General features: G+C 37.1%; 1 protein-coding gene across 2 annotated transcripts in view; it reads right to left on the reverse strand.

Moving 5' to 3' along the window:
• LOC107226158 (protein O-GlcNAcase) overlaps positions 1-20,680 on the reverse strand; it is a 187,888-nt gene that overhangs the window by 80,786 nt on the left and 86,422 nt on the right. The gene's annotated exons all lie outside the window — the stretch shown is intronic.

Raw genomic sequence — 20,680 nt, forward strand, 5'->3', positions numbered from 1 at the left:
TCCCAAAGGCACACAACCGTTATTATTCCTATTTACGCGTCCTCAGCGGGGTACTCCAACCGAACTCGATACAAAATAGGCAAAAACTACTTTTAACTAATTCTTTCCGTGTAAATTCTGTATTTCGCGCTTCGGCGCACGCTAATAAGGTACTTGGACGACAACGATCCCGACCACCGAGGGACCGATATCTACCGTTTCTAGCTCTCGACGACTTCGCCTACCGACGGTCTAATCAGACTATACTGGCTACCTTGGTGCACTTCTTTTGCTACCGGGGTAGCATCCACCCGAACCTTCCGTATCGCCTCGACTGCCGGTGAACCGGGAGATCAAAATTCTCCCGACGGCCGAGGGCACCGCTCCTCAAGGAGGAACCAGCCACCCGCTCTATCGGATGCCGTAAGGATGGCGTGAAGGGCAGACCGTAGCCTGCCATCCTCCGACTTACCGGCCTGGTGCCGGGCCGACCCCAAACCACTACGTTCAGGATGATAAAGCCATCGTTCCGAGGATCGACGCAGCCTTCCTGTCGGCAAGGACTAATTGTGTGGATCATGGTCCACGGTTTAGCCAACCGTCTGACTGCATGACCTCGGGTATGGGCAGCCGGCTACTGCCTGTACAAAAGCCGGTGGAAGTGAACAATGAGGCGTCACTCTCCACTCGGTAATTCTGCCCGGAGGCACCCTGTGCATGCCTCTGTCAAAGAAGTCCCCGATGATAGGCCACCTGGACAGTAAACTGAAGCAGCTATTAAACCGTATGAGTTGGTGTCAATGACGAAATCGCGAGCAGCACATTACGCCACATCTAACGGTAATCTTCGAAAACGCATGACCACGCCGTAACCAATATTCGCCACAGGGGGATGGCCTATTTGCGGTGGGGGTCAACCAACCAATCAAAGGGAAGAAGAATCACCTCACGATAACCGCGAGATCGGCGAACCGAACTCCGACCTCCGTCTATTCTACGCTTGACTCGCTGAGCGACAACTGTCTCAATCCGTATTCTCCCGATTATTCTCCCGTTTTAAGGTACCGATCCTTCCTCCTTTACCGCTATCGTGTCTATCGTTGATCATCCCGCTACCGTTTTATCACCACTATCGTTTGTTCTATCGTTAGATTTCTCCTGTAAATTCGAGTTCCTTCTTTCCTTCCTTCCTGTTTTGCTAATTCCAAGTTTTATTGAAAATAAATTCAGTGTTATGTGCCTGAAGTCACCGATTAAGGTAAGGCTTCTGCCTTGTAGTGTATAGTTACGAACTTGCTCATAATTTCTATTCTTTCTTAATGTATTTATCGACATTGTGTGAATTATGGTCCACGGCTTAGAGTTGCAGTAAGCCGCCGTGGGACTGCATGATTTCGGTCATTAATATTGTATTTATCGTTTCTTGATTGCATCGTGCGATGCCAGTTTTGTGTGAATCATGGTCCACGGATTAGAGTTACAGTAAGCCGCCGTGTGACTGCATGATTTCAGTAATTAATTATTTTCGTGTCTGAGCGACCTCGTAACTTCCGATTAATCAATTCTCTTGTATTTATGACTTTTCTGATTATTTGTGAATTTCTATTAAGGGGGTATTCTAGTGTAGAGGCATGAATTTGAGGTGTTTTTTGAAGTGCTATAAACAAAAAACAAAAAATATTTTTACCATCCATTTTTTTATCAGGCGTTTATTATTATTTCACGATTACAAAAAAAAACAAGTCAAAAAATACAAAATTGAAAGTGCTATGAGTTGTTGAAGTGGGGGTACAAAAAAAATGGCGCGCCAATGTTGTCACGATTGCAAGCATTTTCAAAATCAGAAAAAAAAAAAAAAAAAGATTATTAATCTACATAAATGCAGCTATCGTACTAACTAAAAAAAAGTCGAAAAAAAATTTTTTTTTGCCAAATTACGGCTGTCCGAAAAAATAATACGTTTTTTTTGACTTTTTTGGACGTTTCTGAATTTTTTAAAAATAGTAAAAATTATTATTTCGTTATAATAATAGTTCGTGCGATAGAGACATGTATTGAGAAGATTCTCACCAAATTTCAAGTAAATCGGTTCAATAGAACTTGAGAAATCATGTCAACCGTTTTGAAAAATGTAGTTTTGAGAAAAACGCGTTTAAAGTTTCGAGTAAAATTCGTTCCAGCCGAGCCAGTATTGAAGACGTGTCACTAAAATAGCTATATCTCTGAAAATAATTGAAATTTTGACTTGTCCTTTTAAGGACACATTCTTGAAAGGTTAAGCTTTGAAAATATGAAAAAAAAAAAATCGATTTTTTCAAATTTCTACACTAGAATACCCCCTTAATTAGCCTGCTTCTGTATTTTCTATCGTATTTTGAGCCCTATTGGCTTTACGTTTCATTCCATACTTTTTTGCAATAGTAGTGTGCCTTATATTTTATTTCTGTTATTGCTTATTATATCTTTATTAATTTTCGTGCCTATTGTATCGTATATCGATTTCCTTGGAGCATAACCGAGCGTAGAATCAGCCTCTTAATATTACCGCACTTTTTTCTATTGCTATTGTCAATTCTATATTATTTTTGCCTGTTGTTCTTTTCTCTGTATCTTGTTAAGTTAAGTTCTGCGTATTATTCTTGATTCTTTTGTACTGCGGTGTATTTAGTGTATTTCTTTATTTTGTGAACTCTCCGAAATTCTCACTCTCTCATAATTTTGTATTTTGTATTCTCTCGAAAGTTACGTTTAGGAATTCATTGTTTAATTCCTCCGATCCGTAATTATTGCAAATTATTGATTCTATCGATTATGAATAACTCTAACGAAAATTATCTAGTCGATCGTTTACGCTATCGATTGTGTAAATTATTAATGAATTTTAATCTCTCGTACTGGTTATAATCTATGATAAATTCGTCGTATTATCTACCGAGCTATCAATACTTTCTTTTCTACCGATTGCAATAAAGTTCTCACTATCGTTTTTAATTAACAGAATAATAAGTTTCGTTAGTGTCATTTGCCATTTGGGTAAGATCACGTCGCCCAGTGACGTGTAGTTTTAAGTAAATTCTTGCATTATATCGCTTCTCCCGACCTACGTTCATTTTTTTCTGTTAACTACCGTCTCTCGTTTCAAAGCTACCGTTTAATTCTATTGTACCGAAATTTTTGTGAACAACGATTGCTCATTTTATTAACTACCGCTGTCGATACCATTTCATTTGCCTGTCTCAACCCTGTAACCTTCTCGACAATATATGATCGATTGACCTGTTCATTTTTCCTGACTTGAGTTTACTCTTTATTTCATTATTTTCTTCAATTCTATAATTATTGTTAGCTGCCTTGAATACCGCGACTCTACCAGTTCGTGTGAGTACCTGAGCCTAGCCAGCCATGCAACGGGTTCTCTAGTTATTTGTCGTACGGTTTCGTGTTATTTTTATTGATTCGTGTTATTGTTTGAAAATCGACGCTAACGCGTCTGGCACCCAACAAAATTGATTTTGTTATAGTTTAAGGGGTTATATACAGTTAGAATTTTCAAAAAATTGATTTTTTTTCATTTTATTTTCTTAAAGTACATATATTTAAGAATACACACAGAAAATTTCATATCGTTCCGGTGAATATTTTCGAAGTTACACGCAAATTTGAAAAGGCGTTTCAGAGTGCTTGAAAGTACGAGGCTGGAGCGGAAGCGCTTACCTGGAACGCTGCCCTTTTATGCACCTGCCTATTGTAAATGTTCCCTTCTAATATATTTGGATGCGTAAAGCAACAGCGTGTTATTGTTTTTTTTATACCTGAAAGGTAAATTTTTATTTTTTTCTCCCCAAAACTTTAAACGCGTTTTTCTCAAAATGATGTTTACAAAGTCGGTGACGAACATTACTCGCAAACGGCTAAACCGATTAGTCTCAAATTTTAACACGAGCTTCTTAAATATATTTTTCAGTAATTAGTCGAAGATTTTTCCTTACCGATAAATATATTTTTTTTTTATAAACAATTCAAGGCCGAAATTTTGGTCAAAAATCGATTTGTTTTTTGAGAAACCGCCATTTTGTCAAAAAAATTTATTTTGCTTATTCCTTCGATTAATTACTAGATTTAACATTACTTCAACGAAATCTGTTTGGTTTTTCAATTTCTGAGGATCAAGTTCAAAGATATAGTGGTCACCGCAAAACGTCTTTTTTGAGAGAAGCTCCCGGAGATCAGCTGTAGCTCCTTTCCAAATAAATATTTTTACCAATACTAAGTCTTAAAATACAGTTAAAGGATACCATAATATGTGTACAAATTTTTAGATCAATAAATTTAAAAGTTTTCTCAGAAAAAAATTCTGAAAAATTCGCTTTTTTCGGCCTTCTAACTGTATATGTATAACCCCTTAATGTTCTGAATAAGTGGAGAATCGTGCCAAAGTGTCAGCGGTAAATCCTCAACTGAGGGTAACAGAATTTAGCGTTACAACTGGTACAAACAGGTGAGTAACGCGCAGCGTGCAATAAATTGCACATATCAGCGAAGCATAGGGACATCTGCGTTTGAACATCTGATCGGAACAAAAATGAGAATTCGTGAGGATCCACAACTACGAGAACTCATCGAGGAAGAAATCACGAACACGTTTGAGGAAGAACGAGAAAAAATTCAAACGAAAGCAAAGAAACAAATACTTACCGTACAAAACGAGAATCGAAGAGGGTTTAACAAAAAAAAGAAAAGCTGCAAAAAAATATGCAGTGGGAGACCTCGTGGGAGACCGCGCCTCAAATTGAAAGAAAAATTTTTAGGACCGTACCGAGTAAGTGCGGTAAACCTGAATAATCGTTAGGTAGAGAAAACCGACGGCGACGGACCGCAAACAACTACGTCGGCAGCTGACTCGATGAAAAAATGGAAAAGCGGAAACTCAGACAACGAAGGAAGCGACGCGGAATCGTCTGGGTCAGACGATTATCAGGATGGCCGAGTTGTGGGATCGTCCCAATAAGTATCGTGTGCGTAGGGATAATCGCGAATAGGGCGTGCGCGTAATTATAAGAGGGGCGGATAAGATCACGCAAGAGAATCGATGAGAGTCGAGAAGTTGTCGAGCGAGAAGCAACACGAGTGTAAAGCCGATCCATTATTATTATCATTAAACTTATACTTCATTATCAAGAGGTTGTACTTTTCTTTTTCTAAAATCCCACATATATATATACATATATTAGGGTGATTCAAAAAAAAAAAACAAAAATTTTTTTTTTCTCGCAAACAGGCTTAAAAGTTTCCTTCTGGCGTAAAAAAGTGCCAGTTAAAATTTGAGCCCTTAATATTAATATTCAGGTTGTCCGCATCGCACTTTGCTATTTCCCATAAGAATAACATGGGATAAATTTTTTTTGCACCTTCTGATTTTTATTGCTTGCCTATCGTGTGTCATAAAAAAAAACTATTGCTTAATCTTATAGAGAATTGAACGCTCTACAAAAAAGGTCTCTTATGATTTGTTGCGGAAACTAATAGTTCAAAAGTTATTCGAGGTCAAAGTTGAAGTTATCGCAAATTTTACCGTTTTTAATGCATTACAGCGAATTTCATGGTTTGACTAAAAAAATTTATCTATCAGCTTCTAAAACGACAAATCAGCGGTATGAAGTACTCGGAAATGAGTTAGAATTGTTATTGCAAAAAGATTTAAGTGATTTTGTATCAAAAAAATCATTGGAATTGTTTTAAAAATTTGATTTGCCGAGCGATTTTTTAGAAAAAGACATTTCAACTTGGTCTAATGATGATAGTTACATTGAATGTGCTGAATTTTTTAAAACATTAAAAGTAACAAATGACGTAGCTGAAAGAGGGATCGCTTTGATTGAGGAATATAATAATTACCTCACTAAAGATGAAGAGCAACTACAGTATTTATTACAAGTAGTTCGAGAGCATCGGCAACGTTATCCAGACTGTTTAAAAAAAAAATCTTCAATAATAATAATTTAGATCAGATTTATGAATAAGTTTCTTCGCAATAATTTATAAGTACAAGTAAAATAAATAAATTTCTTTTCTTAACAAAACCAATCGTCACTAAATTTATACCTCATGTAAGTATTTTAAGTGACTAGAAGAAAATTTATTGCCCTTAGATTAAACAAAAAGGAAACAAACTATGATTTTAAGGCTCACTGACGCTAAAAATTTTCTTAACGAGTATCACTGGCCTCACTATACCAAAAAACTATTGACAAACTTATTCTTCCTTAAGACTAAGTTCAAGATAAACACAAATTTTCTGATAAATTTTTTTAATCAAACCATGAAATTCGCTGTAATGCATTAAAAACGGTAAAATTTGCGATAACTTGGATTTTGACCTCGAATAACTTTTGAACTATTAGTTTCCGCAACAAATCATAAGAGACCTTTTTTGTAGAGCGTTCAATTTTCTACAAGATTAAGTGATGGTTTTTTTTTTATGACACACGATAGGCTAGCAACAAAAATCAGAAGGTGCAAAAAAAAATTTTCCCATGTTATTCTTATGGGAAATAGAAAAGCGCGATGAGGACAACTTTAATATTAATATTAAGGGCTCAAATTTTAACTAGCACTTTTTTACGCCAAAAGGAAACTTTTAGGCCTGTTTGCGAGAAAAGAAAAATTTTTGTTTTTTTTTGAATCACCCTAATATCTGTGGAATAAAAGATGCATATTTTTTCACATATATATATATATATATGTCGGAGAAGAATAAAGAGGATATATCATCAAGTGAATTCGAAACTTGAACTTTGAATGAGTCCGCCGTATCGAGCGTCAAGCGTTATTCAGCATGCTTTGAATATAGAACAAACAAATGGTTTGTTTATAACAACGCTTGGATGAAATCGACAGACACGGTCAAGCGGGCAAATTAACCGAACGTGTTGAGATCATCGCGCTTTTACAATGAGCAATCCTCGACGAGCCAATCCTTCATCCTCTCCGCCTTTCCGAGACTTCACCCCGACATATATACATGAGGTATTCCATGCCAACTGAGAGGACATTTTCCCTGACCCCCGCCAATTTACCTCATTATTTTTTATATGATTTTACAACCTAAAAAAAGCACATATGAAAAAATATGCATTTTTTATTATATATATATATATATATTGTGACGGGACGCCTGGCTGGCGTACCGGCACCTGAAGTTCGACGCGTGCCCCCAAATATTGTGCTTGGTGGTGACAAGCCTAAATCTCACGACACACTCGATAACTCCACCACATACCGTAAAACCAACCAAATCACACTATTTACCATGCCCCTTCTTCATGGGACACGGCCAATCTCTATCCCCGAAAACCGCGAAACTAGACAATAAGTAAGTATAAAAGACGAGCGCAAATGTGGCTCGAGGTCTATCATCTATTGTGCCATACGCCAAGGTAGATCGACGAATCGTTCAACGCGAGGACCCATCCGTGCTTATATTGACGGAGCATCCTACGTCTACGAGGAGCCAGATATCGACGGACCCACGATCAGGAGACGTGGAGTTGTCCTTCCAGGAATCCTCAAACACCACTCCCCATCAAAGGAAGGCATTCAACGTATTAAACATTTTATCTGTTTTCAATAAAAGTCCTTACGTATTAGGGAGCCGTGTTTGAGTGAAGAACAGCATTGCGTCTGACCTCATAGCTCAGATACGGTGATCGTCTCATAATCTTCTGACCCATAGGTAGGGCACTTGAACCTGTAGAGAGTCTCTGTCATTGCGACTGAATGTCTTGATACAGGTGACGGTAAGTTTGCGTAGAATTCCCTTTCATTTGACTATCACACAAAAGTCTCGAAATTCAGTCTCGCCGTAGGTAAACCGAATTATTATCTAAGTCCTTCTGACTACCATGCTATCACGTAAATAATATTCTGTCTTAGAACTAACTAAACGAATCATTATCAATATCGAAACCGACTTGTCAACGACGATCCCGGATTGCCGAATACCGTCCTTCTGACCACCATGCTATCACGCATGTAATAATCAGTCTTGCCGTAGGTAAACCAAACTATTATCAAATTAAATGAGAAAGAGCTATTCCTTACTAAATTACCACAAATTTCTTAAAGATCACAAGGAAAATAAATTCAAAGCCTCACATCCTGTCTCTCATCCCTCCTCCCGGGAACGAAACATTCACTTATTATTTAAACACTTCCTTTCTGGAAACGAATTTTTCGCATCACGAGTCAACCACTCATAGCGATCGATCTGTGTGTGCTTCACACACACAGATCAAGTTTGACCCTCAACCGTTTACACGGCCTGTGATGATGGGTTTATTCCACTCGTGCCATTGCACACGAGGGTGAGGAAACAACTTCTGAGGCTGTCTCGAAAACCAAGTTGAAACGATCAAACTGTTCAAGCTCTTCCAGGAGTTCACCAAATAATCGACAAAGACATTCTTCACCTTCCTTCCGAGTCCAGAGACCGAATCCTCCAGCTCTATCCAAGAGACAGGAAATTCTTAAAATTAATATAACATTCAAGCTTGCGCGAAATCTCCACGTCACCTCACATATCACGTATGAAATTCTAACGAAATTCAGCCCGCGAACAAACTCGAAACTTTTCAATATATGTCGGGGTGAAGCCTCGGAAAGGCGGAGAGGATGTAGGATTTGCATTTCGTGGATTGCTCATTGTAAAAAGCGCGATGATCCCAACACGTCCGGTCAATTCGCTTGCTTTTCCGTGACTGTCGATTTCATCCAAGCTCTGTTATAAACAAACCATTTGTTTGTTCTATATTCAAAGCATGTTGAATAACGCTTGACGCTTGATACGGCGGACTCATTCAAGGTTCAAGTTTCGAATTCACTTGATGATGCATCCTATTTATTCTTCTCCGACACGGCCATCCTGACAAACCACATGCCCCCATGTGAACTGATCTGCAAGAAATTTGATTCTACAGCAGTAAAAGTTCGTTTTTAATGAATTCAATTTTACTTTAATCATTTATATTGAACATAAAACTTCAATTTCAGTTCCAATCCCACATTTATTGACAAAGCAATTAATTTCGATACATGTGGGTAATTTTAAAGACTAAATACATTTTTACATTTCCTTCACTTCCTTTGAGTGACCAACATTTCTATCACTTCCCTTGAGTGACAAATGTTCTTAACCGCTTCCCTTGAGTGGTCAATGTCTAATCATTTCCCTTGAGTGATTTCTGACACAACTTTTACATGAAGCTGCCCACCGCACACTAACGGTTTCATTCAAGAAATTCCGATTTCGACCGAGCTACGGCTCCAAACTCCCATGTATATATGTATACCATTATATATGTATACAAAAAGATACACACACACAGTTCATGTACATGGCTTATAACCCCAAGGAAGCGTGTCGGTTGTGTTATGAAATACAATCCGCTTGTCATCATTCCAGCTCAGTGCTACCTTCTGCTGGTCTACAGTATAAACCTCATGCTTACGGCTTAATATTAGATTTTGATTTTTGTTTAAATTTTGATGTTGTAAAGCACATTCCAAATATTCATTAAAAGTTGTTGTTTTCAATGCTGATCCTTTTACACCCTGGGCTCATTTTTTCTCTCTCTTATCTTCTAACACTTTAAATGAATATAATTTCGCTCTTAATCCGACAAATTCTAACATTATTTTACCATTACATTCGTCTTTCATTAAGCCGAGGACTTTTTTATTTGCTAAAGGCATTCCGTAGACGTTATCGAGTCGGTAATCAGACGTGTCGAATTTCTGCAAGTCCTCTTTCATACACTGGTATATGTGAGGGATGATGAATTGATATATCAAACTATCTGTATCAGTGTACATTAATTTTACTTGATTTCGAAATTTCGTTTTAACATAGTTGTAGTGGAAATCATAAATATAGGTTTTCGAAAGATCCAAGATGGAGAAACACCTGCATACCATGGTTTGGTTGGTTTAACTTTCGTTATACTCAATTCAACTATTATCATATCCTTACTGAAAATAGTACAGCTATAGAAATTTGGTTTGATTATAGTAGCTCTCGCACCATATATCCCATCCCATTTCGTGATCAACTTGACATCTCTGTACTTCCTAACATTTTCCATCATTTTACCGAAAACTGCGTTATTCATAAGCTTGTAGAAGTTTTTTTCAAATTCATAGTGTGATTTTTTTCCGCAAATCGGTATTTAAATCTATGTAATTCTTAAGCCATGGTGTCTACCTGAATTAGAGAACTTTGTGAATTTTAACAAAGTTTAGACCTAATTGCAAACATTGTTTCAGAACGCGATAGTGAATAACATAGTTTTGTTTGGAAAGTAGCGTGGTTATCAATTTCGGTTGCTTACTATTTGAAATCAGAGGTATATAGTGCTCTGGGCACGGTGATAAATCCTTATGCATTTCATGCAGTTCCTCAGGATATTCCAAATTAACCTCTAGCATGTAACCAAACGCTGCTTCATCTGCAATGGTAAGAACGTCAAATTATCTGAAATCTGATATCCATTCGAAGGAACTGCATGGTAGAGCAAAGCTTATAGCAGCACCGTATAAGTTATTGACGTCAAAGTACATGAGATATAATTCTTCGAGATCTGGATTAAATGCCTCTCCCATGTATCTATTGTTAGCCTTCGCATATCTGTTCGAGCACTGCGACACACCACCTCGAATACCTTCCTCGATAAACATAACCATATCTATGTCGGTGAGAAGCTCAAGCTCGATGCCTGTACATTTTAACATTGCGCCAAATGAAAGACCAGGTGCGGTGTAATAATGTAAAGGGTCCAGGTCATACGTTGTCCAACAATTTTGTCGGAAATTTTGAAAAACGTCAGCCAGTAGAAAAACGTCGGTCTGTAAGTACAAGTCCAAATACTCGCCCAACGTTGAAAGGTTGAATGCTTGCCAAACCTTACCTGCGTGTGCATAATCATCATCCGATATACCCTGGTCGTTTAATTTTTAATAAAATTGTTGTTTGGTTGGCAACTGTCTATCCTCGAGCTTCCCCCAATTATCTATATACTCATATGGGAAAACACCTTTTCTAGTTAATAGCCCAAATTTATTCAAGCTACTACAAAATTTACGTGTAATTGTCTTTTGATCGTCACTCAAATATGATGCTAATTTTTTGAGGCTTCTAGGCATAAACGAAAGGAATCTATAAATCTAAACTGTACGTCCGTTCCTTTAACAAATTTTGTAAACGAAATATATTTCTCTTTGTTAAAGGGGAGAAGTTGAACAGTACCATCAAAAGATGTACAGTACCCGTCAAACTTCTTGGCCATCGCGCGAGGTGGTGGGGGAAAGTTTGCGCATCGTACACTTACGTGCAAAAATAATATGTCAATGAAAAACACAATTTTTCATGATTGCGTTAGCTAATATAATCACTGAACGCGAGTGTACACAAGAGACCAGCGGGACGTTAACGATGCGCTGGAGGCAAGCGTCAACTGACCAACCAATCAGAGCGCGCCCCGCCTCCGCGTCCCGCACCGCACCACCAAAGAGACCTATTTTTCGTTTTTGCGCATTCAAGGTCGTTTGTCCAAGAAGTTTGACGGATACTGTAGCCAACTCTTTAATTAGAAAATGTGAATCGTAGCCTGATAGGTTATGGAAAATCACTAGGATAGTATGTGAGTCTATAATTTAGGTTGCAGCCTCGATGTGAAGCACCACGGTACTTTCCTGTGAAATGACAGTGATCGCGATGTTTTACGTCTTCGCGTGTGAACGGTTTTTCGCAAATATGACATACCGTTGTTGAATGAAATTCGTTAATTTGATTAAAATTGAGTGGTTCCATGGGTACAACCGTTTTGAAATAAACTTCCAAAGAGTTCGCCAAGTCCTGTAATTCTTTTACAAACCGATTGACAACACGATTATTTTGAATGTTGAAATCGAATCGTTGAACGCACAATGCGGATAATAAGCTATACTGTACGGAATATGCGTTTGATAAATTGTTCTATTTTTTGACACTTTAATATTAGTAGGCTGTAGTAAACATTCAAGATCTGCATAAATGCAAAATGGAACAGTTTCTTTGTGCTTAAAATTCTTATATTTCAAAATCTTGTCTTTCTGTGTTGGTAAAATAACTTTGGTCTCATTTAAATTCATGCAATCGATTCTGTGCTCCTACAAACATTCTTTTGATTGAAAGTGCATGAGACATCTGTCACATAACCAAGTATGATGCGCATGTTGAGAAATTTGAGAACTTGTCAATCGAGATAAATTTCGAATCCAAGCAAAATGATGTATTAAATTCTTTTCATAGTTCTCTACGTTATTTTCGTCTTCATTTACAATTTGTTTCTACTACTAAGAGATGAATCACAGGCTTCTCAGACTTATTGTGGCTTAAATAAACTGGTACGATTTCACTACGCTTTTGTTTTTCAGTGTGATCTATATCGTAAACGTTAATTGACATACCGTTGAGTATTTCAAATTTTGGAATACCATCTAAAGACATTGGAAAATTCAAACCATCGTATCGTAGCACTGAGCTGAAATGCGGATAGGAGGTTATTACGCTGGGATTTAATGTTGAGTCGCTATTTTTAATGTTGACGACAGCCTTTTTAGCTTGAATGTCTTTTGGTAGTTGTGTGTACGTAGACACACCGCCTTGTAGCGGCATATACTTATTGATGTTCACTGCTAAGTTTATTATTTCGATCAACGTCCAGCCAGAGTCCTTCTCTTGGAAGTCTTCCACCTTTGCCAATACCTTATCTTTCACGTTCTCATTGAACCACTCGTGGACGTTTGTTGACTGTAAGATTATTCCGTTTTTGATTTTGAAAAATTTTGTTTCTTCTACTGTCTTATCGTGTTTCATAGCACTAAATTTACACGATAGGATACAGTTTGCTATCAAATTTCCCGCCTTTTGAACTGCATTCTTCAATCTTGGCACAACCAGGTATTTAACATCCTCTAAAAAATCGATCAAATTCTTGTGATGTACGAGAGCCACTTCTTTGTTGTTTCCGCAACCCAGCACCCACTTTTTAAATCTGCTTGAATTTTGATGTCAACGACTTCAAGATTCCGATTGTTCTTTGAATTCGAGTCTTCTGTCCGATCATCGTGGCGTTTCGTAGTATTTTATTTAAAAGCCTGATATTTTTGGTTCCAAATCGCATCCACTTTTGAATTTCTGCTGGTGATGATTTTTCAGTTCAAATTTTGTACGCCGTTTCCATAATTTTGATCAATTTCAAACACTTTCCAGACTCCATCTTTTCTAGCGCGTATGACAAAGCTGCAGTAGTAAAGTTTACTTCAGAATGACTGATAAACGACTGCATGATCCCTTTTATAGATCAACTCCGTGGCTTAATTGGAGAATTGTATGCAGTATTCCATAATGCTTATGGGTAAGAGAGTTCTTGAAACTTGATGAGACAGTTTCACACGCCTCATGTACGAGAGCTTTGGTAGTGAACAATTCATCTGATATATGGAAATGTTAAGTTGAAGCTATTGGAACTTTAATACATTCTACGCAAAAGTGAAAAGTTAGACAAAGATGATGTCGTATGCACATCCTACATGAAGACGTTGCGCTAAGAGTGGTCTTGAAGGAATCAGTTCTTTACAAACTCGCATCGAAATAAATTGGGTGATCAGAATCAATGCAATTACAAAGTTATCACATTTACTTTCCAACAAATCAGGACTTGAGTTGAGTAAATAATTTAATTTGTGTGTGTTGGTGTTCTTTTTCAGCCAAATGAGGAGAAGACAACAACATCAAGCTTGAGAACGAAACGAATTTATCTAATCGGTGAGTCGTATTAGAACATAATACACATTTTTTTTTCTTACCTAGAAGAAAACAGCTTAAAATTATTATTTTAACTATTTTACAGAAAATGTCTGAATATTATCAAATCGCGGAGCGCATTTACGTTCCGACTGAATAGGTGGAAAGGCTACCAATCAATTATACATATATTTGAAGCGTGCACTGCGGCTATTGTCGCTGCTGCAGACTCACAATCAGATTCAGATGCAGTCCTTGTGTTCCTATAACAGGATGGAATTCTAACTAAACTAGTTCGCGAAAACGACAACTGGGGGTTTCTCAAGATTTATATAAAGGAATATGGAGGAATCCAGAAAAAAATAATGCTTTTTTATAATCATAGTTTTATAACAGACATGTATTGTAGGAAACAATTTTTCTTAGTAATAAATTTTGTGTGATTCCGCCAATATTTTTACACACATAGCTTCGGAACCTTTCAGAATTCCACGTTTGCGTGGTACAGATAATTTTTTTATTAAGTTATTCTGAAGTTGCTGCGTCGTTAAATTCAATTTGATTATATTTACCACCCAGATACTTCAACAGCAACTGCTCCTGCTCCATCGTCTGTATCAAGTTTTGGAATTGGCGTTCATACTCGTTGAGTAGTCTCACGATCCGTGTTGGTAAGAAGACGCTGAACGCGTCGTCGAGATCTGTGACCACTCGTTGACCGGACCTTGTCTGGACTCTTCGGATGCCTGTCACTTTATACGTTCTAAAGATTTCTAGGTCTGTTAGTTTCCTTGTTGAGAGAAATTCATTCATATTTCCAACTTTGTTAAATTTAGTGAAATCCATCTTTTTAATTTTTTAAAATCTTTTGTTGTATTTCTTGAAAATTTAAACGTTCCAACTTCTTTTTCACTCTGTTCAGCTCAGACTATTGGTCGACAACTCTTCCAATTCAGGAATATTTTTTAAGAAGACGTAAATTCGCTCTCATAATTCTGCTTTATTTGAGGTTCTTTTCATGAGAAGTAGAGGATCGATGCAAGACTAACGTTCTAAATTGAATTTTCAACTTTTATAGTCATATTTCTCCCCACCATGCATATGTTATGATTTTTCATTGCACATAAATTCGTTCATTATCAAAGCAAATGTGAATCTACAACCTTCCAGAATTCAACGTTTAGCTCATAGACGAGGGTCGCTCGATGTCATATTGATATTCGTCAAACGATGTCAAGAACTGTTTGTCTTCATAAATTCCGAGAATTCGTTTAGGGTCGCAGTAGGTGTGGTTCTAGAACCTTCAACGTTATGCCGATTGACACAGGTCGCTCAACATCATGTCGATACTTGTCAGACGATCCGTTTGTTTTCCGCTAATTCAGAATCTATGCAGGTGTGGATCCAAACTTGTATCGCAACTTTTCTGACGATTCCGAGAACCGTGTACCTTCCAAATTTCTGCGAATTTGTTGTTGCTAACCTCACAACGTCACGCTCCCCTCGCTCAATCATGGTGGAAAAACCTTCTGGAAGCTGAGTCTTGTCAAACTGCGTGAGTCGAGTCTACATCTGAATCTTGCTCAACGCATGTTGGTAACTGTAGAGCGTGAGATTTTTACCGATGATGATGAAAACAACGTATGCTGATAATGGTAACTTTACGTAGAACACTTAATTTTTTACCGATGAGGGTAAAAAAGTAACTAAAATTCATATAATTTTATCATCAACGATGATAACGCAGAACGCAGAGCAGATGAAGGTTGATAACGTCAGTCTCGGTGGGGATAACCCCCCTTCCGCGAAAAAATTTGACACCCGAGCTGTGTCGATAAAGTAGGGATTTGTATTCAGAACCGGCCTCACTTTACTACCCTTTTTATAGCGGATTTATATTCCAGGCTTCAAAAAAGAAATGTTTTGTTTCAAGTTATTTTTGTTAAGCCCTTTCCAAGAGGCCCAAAAAAAAAAATTTTTTTCTTCCATGTCCTTCATTTTCATTGCATGATGCATCATTCGCTCTACGAATGATTCGAAAATTATTAATGAATAGTTACGAATAATAGTGCGGAACAAATAATAGCTAGTGAGATTGAATATACCTATTTATATTTTTTGACATTTCAAAATCCGCTGCCTATGATCCTGCAGTACCTGATTTATTCAGGAAGGGTATTTTCCTTCTCATCAGAAACAAACTAAATGATCGTGCAGCTACAGCAAACGAGGAAATTGAAAGGCCATGTCCAAAAAATTACAACATCTTTTCACGCTTTCGGATGACATGAAATGTCTCATACGAAAATTGTTGTTAAAATTTAGTGATAAATGGAAAACCGTTTCAAGGCACGAGGAACATTTTTTAAAGTTTTCGGAATGGCAGAGTATTTTTTGTTCCTTGGAAGAGACTCCAGGATGTTTGAAAAAGTCCAGCAACATGGGTCGGCCTTCTTAAGAATTTTCCGAAACTAGTGAGCGTACAAAACGGAGGAAGACTGAAAAATTGCGTGCAGGGACAAGTGCTGAAGAATTGTCTTGCGCGATGAACCTTTGAACATATGACAAATTAGATGCTACAAAAGTCGTCCAAGATGTGACATCGGGAAGCCCATCAAAAGCTGCACAGTATAGATGATCTATCGGATCGATTTCGGAAGCCCCTCTATCTCCTGATGCTGCTCTGTCAGTTATAGTTGAAACGAGTTTATCAAATTCACAGTACCAGAAAATTCATGGTGAAAGTAGAGAAAATTGCTCCACTTTATTTACGTTGTACAATAAAGTAAATCAAGCGAAGCTTAAATGTGACCCACCGTAATCAGATATTTTTGTAACGGATGTAGTGCCTATGGAAAACTGTCTTTGCTGGACCACACAATCGGATGAAAATCTTCTTAACTCAAGCGGATGTGATTAACCTTATATTAACCCAACGTGATATGCCTTACGAAAAAGTTCGCAACTTGAATTCAATTTAGAAGTGGAGTTGTAATGGCACTTCTGGCCACAGTGTATTCGAGCAAAATTATACCAATGCCGATGGAATTAAGTCCAATGCAAACATTTGTGTCACTTCACTCGCTCCATTGCAACTTTTACCAGTTGACCAACTAAGACAAATACAATTATTGTATTGAAAAATCCAAGGCCATCTTCTCCTCGTTTTTGTTGACCAATCAGAATTCAATTTTCGCACAAAAATACTGAGGTCACTATTAACGTAATAGAATTTATTAAACAGCAAGAGGCTTAACCTTGTCCCTTACTAAACTATCGTAAACGCAACAGCTGTAAGCGTTTTTTTCAAACTAGCTTTCACTGTGACAAATGGTAGAATTTGCAATGCAATCACGGATACCGCATCTACTCAACGTTGCTATTTGTGTAAAGCAACTTGAAAAGACTTCAACAATATTGACGCAATGTTGAAAAAAGAAATCAATGGAGTTCACTTGGAGTTGAGAGTTCGGGTTGTTAACATTACATGCATGGATTCGATTCTCCAAGTGTTGTTTATATGTAGGGTACAAACTTGATATCAAAAAGTGGCAAGCGCGTGATTCAAATGATAATGAAAATGTAAAGAACAAATGGAAAGAGTACAACAAGGTTTTCGTTAACAATTGGGTTTGATAATCGATCAATCGAACTGGGTTTGATAGCGCAAATGATGAGAATACCAATCGACGATATTGTGGAGCCTCTACCATTTCAGCTTCTATGACAGGAATAAATGAAAATTTAATCGAACGTATTTGTTATACTATAGGCACTTTCAAGTGGCCATGAAGTTAACTCGATTAGATTTCAAGATTATTCCCTACAAACAGCTCGAGACTTCGTACACTCGTATCCGCGGTATCATATGCCAACTACAGTGCATAAATCATGGTGCGGAAATAATAAATTCTGCACAATTTCCAATTGGACAAATACGTGAAGACACTTTAGAGTCTAGTAATAAGTACACTAAGAAATACAGAAAAGGTTTTGCGAGGAAATGTTCCCAAGTAAAATCTGAAGACGTTTTTTCACGGCTTCTGTTAACATCCAACCCACACATTTCTACTTGGCGCAAATTACCTTACAAAAAAATGTAAGTCATTGTGGCTAGAAGGAGTACAGTGATTAACTGCGCTAAGTATTTCAACAAGTAAAGGAAGTTCAAGGTATTTTCCAGTTGAATCCACTGACTGTGAACCAGGTGATTCTTTTGATGACGACTACTAAGAATTTACGTACCTAACGCGATTATTTAATAAATAAAAACAGTCGAATTTTTCATGTTTCATGTAGCATTTCGTAGTTTATATTTACTCAATTTAACAGTAATTTCTATATCATTATAATTTAAATACTACTGTAGTAACCTAATTGAAAGCAAATCATTTTTATTTCTGTACTATCAGTACATCACTGTTATTTCAGTATTTCTGTAGTACCCTAATTCCAAGCAAATCATCATCATTTTAGGACAAATAAAAAGGTTTTTTCTACACAAGTCGTCCATGTCGGTTTCTCCATTTGATTTTTTTAAATTTTGACTTCAGGTTCATAATCAGCGACCCTAAAAACTTTCGAGTACAGCTTTTACCCTATTTGAACGCGTATTTCAATAAATTTTTTACCATAATGATTGTATCATTTTGTTTTTTCAAATTTTTACTTCAGGTTCATGATAAGCGACCCTAAAAACTCCCGAGTACAGACTTTTAGCCGAATTGCATCCGTTTTTCAATAAATTTTCATCCGTATTGGGTTCACCATTTTATTATTTTAAATTTTGATTTCAGATTCTTAATCAGCGACCATAAAAACTTTCGAATCAGACTTTTACCCTATTTGAACGCGTTGTTGAATAAATTTTTTACCATAATGATTGTATCATTTTGTTTTCACAAATCTTTCTTGAGGTTCATGACAAGCGATCCTAAAAACTCCCGAGTACAGACTTTTAGCCGAATCGCATCCGTTTTTCAATAAATTTTCATTCGTATTGGGTTCACCATTTTATTATTTTAAATTTTGATTTCAGATTCGTAATCAGCGACCCTAAAAACTTCCGATTGCGGGCATTTGACCGAACTGAATTCGTTTTCGACATTTGGCTAAAGATTTCGGATTCCGTCTCATTGTGCACCGGCCGGTCATTATAACTACAAGCTGAATATGAAATAAGTTATAACTATATTATTTGTTCAATAAACATGCCAAGCATTTAATGAACTTACGTTGTACAAAGAGGATTCCTAGAAGGGAAACGACCTGACCAACGATGCATCTGCAGATAAGCAACCGAAGTTACAATAATTCTTTGTAGGGTGGTAATCATGGAACCAATTATGGCACCTGTCACAAACCCACCTGACTTGAACAGCTGTCGTAGCTGACACGAACTCCACAAAAAGGGTTAGCATGCGCTGTAAAACATTGAGTTTGGTAAGATATATTTTGAAATTATGTAATTTTGGAAAGTGTTCAAAACTCTGATAGCAATGTAGCATCAAATCTGAAAATTTAAACATGATAATTTTAAGGTAAGTTGTATCGTGAACGGTTTCATTCAAATGATAAGCCAATCAGGGAACTCGATTTTTGATGGATGTTGCATTATTTTTGCAGACAAGCAGCGTTACGATCTGAGCTAGGTCGAAAACTAGCCCAAGAGATTCACTTGAGAGTCTCATGAGACTTATTCCCGGCTAGAATTTGCAAGGTTATCAAAATGCCGCAGTCAATCGCTGACGGACAGTTGCTTAAGCTAGACGGGCTTGTGGCAGATGCCGTGCATAGTCCTATGATTAAATTCCCACAAAAATTCGATTTGATTGGGGTTATCTATCTGGCGGCGCATCGTAGTTAGCATCGTTTCCGTTACAGGAATCCTCTGGCTGTGTAACTTGGATTAGTATAAATATCGAGTGTAATCTCTTGTAGGTATGATTTATAGCATTGCAGTCAATGATGTCCAACATAGGATTGGGCGATAGTTGATAAATATTTGAATCTTCATGATACAAGTTCATTAAGTGCATTGCATGGACCTTGTTCTACTACGAGGATGGAATTACCCATGCTTGGAATTTAGCTTCTTACTTCATTTTCCAAGGTATCATCAATTTGTTCATCTTATTTCAAACTGTATGAATGCTTATAGGTTATGACTTGGGCCACATTAGGACAGCTATCTCTGTTTTGCGAAAAATCATTAAAAATTGTCAATGTTTGCATTAAGGTATTGGCAAGGAGAAATTATTTGCCAATATTCAATGAAAATTAAGAGTCGAATCCACCATTTATCTCTATAATTCAAAATTAAAACTAACCAAATCAGATTGGCAATGAGCAAATTATTTAGTATAAAAGAATGCATTGAGCACCTAAGTTTCCGTACAAATCACCGGGTATTCACTCCTGCTCAGCCGGATGCAATAGGACGTAGGATGTAAAGTCACATTAGGCTGCTTTACTTAAGTGGCAAGCGCCTTTAATCCTGTACCTATTTACCACTTAGTTCGGCTAAGCACAGGTTCGTCAGAGAGCCCAAGTTTCTCAACCAAGTACCGCTCTCATCAAAAATACTATAGGTTATGTCTTCTGGCAAAAACATGAGTTGTGCAACTTTTAACAAGGTTGAAGTTAGTAACGTTAACGTATTGAAAATCTGAGAAAAATAATTATTGCGCAATTTGAGAATGACTTTCAAAGAGTTCACTTTGCATAACATGAGTATGTTTCGTCTATTGTGGTTTACTAATTTTCGAACACTCTCAAAGGTACTAACGATTTTTCATGAGTAAAAATCGTTACAATGACATTACTAACTTCGTATTCATAACTTTAAATAAAAATCATAAA

This window comes from Neodiprion lecontei, chromosome 7 (assembly GCF_021901455.1).
Source record: "Neodiprion lecontei isolate iyNeoLeco1 chromosome 7, iyNeoLeco1.1, whole genome shotgun sequence".
Lineage (NCBI taxonomy): Eukaryota > Metazoa > Arthropoda > Insecta > Hymenoptera > Diprionidae > Neodiprion > Neodiprion lecontei.